We start from the raw sequence: 2835 nt of genomic DNA, 5'->3' as shown, positions 1-2835 counted from the left end.
GTTGATTTTGCCCTCTTAGGGACAAGATTTGGCAGAGGATGACCAGCCACCTTCTATCAAGGGTGCCAGAGAGGGTCTGGCTGGTGTGGTTAAGTGGAGATTTAGCAGATGACAGTGAGCTTTTTTTTTTTTTTTTTAATGTTTTTATTTATTTTGATACAGAGAGAGACAGAGCATGAGAGGGGAGGGGCAGAGAGAGAAGGAGACACAGAACCAGAAGCAGGCTGCAGGCTCTGAGCTAGCTGTCAGCACAGAGCCTGACGTGGGGCTCGAACCCACGAACGTGAGACCTGACCTGAGCCGAAGTCGGAGGCTTAACCGACTGAGCCACCCAGGCGCCCCGACAGTGAATTTCTGAAAAGATGTGTGTGTCTCCTAAAAGGCATTCTAAGAACAGTGAAAGAGAAAAGAGGGAGGGGAAAAGGACAAGGAAAGAGGAGATGGAGGGCAAGAGGGAGTGAAAGCCTCCGCAGTAAACATGGTATTTATTTTTCAATTACAGAATTAAAAAAAAAAATGTGCCAGGAAGGGGTACCTGGGTGGCTCAGTTCGACTTCTGCTCAGGTCATGATCTCATGGTTGGTGAGTTCGAGCCCTGTCTTGGACTCTGTGCTGACAGCTCAGAGCCTGGAGCCTGCTCTGAACCTGAACATTTATTAATAAACAATTAATAAAAATTGTGCTGGGAAGCCTAGGATTTTTTTCTTAACGTTTATTTTTGAGAGCAGAGAGAGACAGAACGTGAGCCGGGGAGGGGCAGACAGATATAGAGACACAGAATCCGAAGCAGGCTCCAGGCTCCCAGCTGTCGGTACAGAGTCCAGACGCAGGGCTTGAACCCACAAACCGTTAGATGATGACCTGACCTGAAGTCACATGATTAATCGACCTAGCCACCCAGGAGTCCCTCGCATTTCTTATCATCAGTGTTAGTGATTTTATGCTTTAGGGTTCACGGTTTTTACATCCATTGTCTTATTTGAGATTCATTTTTACAGTGTTTCTTTTTTCTTTCCTTCTTTCTTTTTTTTTAAAGTGTTTATGGAGCGGGGGGAGCAAATCCCAAGCAGGCTTGACTGACACTGTCAGTGCAGGGCCGGAGGTGGGGCTCATTCTCACAAACCATGAGATCATGAGCTGAGCGGAAATCGAGTCAGAGGCTTAACCGACTGAGCCACCCAGGCGCTCCCACAGTGTCTTGTTTCTTAAGTTGTTTTCAACTTTGTAGCAGAGTTCATTTCATGTTCAAACAGCCTTTAAGCATTTACAAGTGATGACAGGCCCTGCTAGTCTTCCAGTGTGACACATCATGCTGCCGTCTTCCTAACGTTGAGCAACCTGTTAATCTCATGCACTTGCTCCTGTGTGCGGAAAATCCTGGGAAAATAAGGCTTATTATTTATTGGATTTAAGAGCGCAATACTTTCATTTGTTTTGTTAGTGTTTTACTTCTACCGCTGCACTTAATATTTATTAAGTGCTTACTGGGTCGCAGGGTTTGTCCTAGGCACAGGATAAGTAGCAGTGAGCAATACAGCCACTGTAATCTTTACATTTTAATACTAATTTTAATAAAATTACTTCAAGCCTGGTATTACTCTTAGTCCTTTATTTTGTGAAAGATAATAAAGGGAACCCTCACTAAAACGGGAAGCCAGAATGGGGGGTGCAAACACCCTACCTCTCGTCAATTCAGGCGGGGAGGAACCTTGTACAAGGATATTACTTTAGGATGGCCAATAGGAGGAAGAAGAGTTTTCTCCTCCCCCAGCAACAGCTCAGCCAATGAGAAGCCAGTAGACTTGAACTCCCAGTTTAGACCAAAGGTTTTTTGTTTACACCGCCCTCCCAACTTCCCCTTTCTTTATGAAAGAGCATTCTTCTTTGTTCTCCAGGCTTACCCAGTGTTTTGCCTTAGTTTGCTTCTCTGGAATTGCAATTCTGTTATTCCTAAATAAACCATTTTTGTTGGTAAAATAACTAACAGCGTGATTTATTTATATATTTTTAAATTTTATTGTTTTTAGTTACCTGGACACCACTGTTTATTTATTTGAAAAAAATTTTTTAACATTTATTTATTATTGAGAAACAGAGAGAGACAGAGCATGAGCATGGGAGGGATAGAGAGATGGGGAGACACAGAATCCAAAGCAGGTTCCAGGCTCTGAGCTGTCAGCACAGAGCCCCAATGCAGGGCTTGAACCCACAAGTGGTGAGAACATAACCTGAGCCCAAGTTGGATGCCCAACCAACTGAGCCACCCAGGCACCCCAACTGTTTATTTTTTTAATTGAAGTACAGTTGACATATAATACAGTTTTATTATTTTTTTAATTTTTTAAATATTTTATTTATTTTTGATACAGAGGGAGACAGAGCATTAGAAGGGGAGGGGCAGAGAGAGAAGGAGACACAGAACAGCTAGCTGTCAGCACAGAGCCTGATGCGGGGCTCGAACCCACGAACATGAGATCTGACCTGAGCCTAAGTCGGAGGCTTAACCGACCTAGCCACCCAGGCGCCCCTACAGTTTTATTTTTAAGGTTAACAATTTATATATATCCTTATTTAGGGAAGGAAAAATTCTTCCTCTATGGTTTTCCAGCTGGACCGAAAATTACTTTGACATTAGACAGGTTAACAGGAGAAGTTTTATTATGTGTGCATGGAGTCCCAATAATGAAACGGAGAGACCCACAGAAATGATCATGGCATATGGTATTCATACTTTTTAGACAATGAGACAATAAACCTGTAAGAAACTGACAGAACAAAGAACGACTTAACTTTTAGGGGCTTCAATCAGTAAGGACCTCTTTTTTTAAATGTTTA

The sequence above is a fragment of the Suricata suricatta genome, chromosome 5, assembly GCF_006229205.1.
Source record: "Suricata suricatta isolate VVHF042 chromosome 5, meerkat_22Aug2017_6uvM2_HiC, whole genome shotgun sequence".
NCBI classification, from domain to species: domain Eukaryota; kingdom Metazoa; phylum Chordata; class Mammalia; order Carnivora; family Herpestidae; genus Suricata; species Suricata suricatta.
This window is presented reverse-complemented; position numbering follows the sequence as displayed.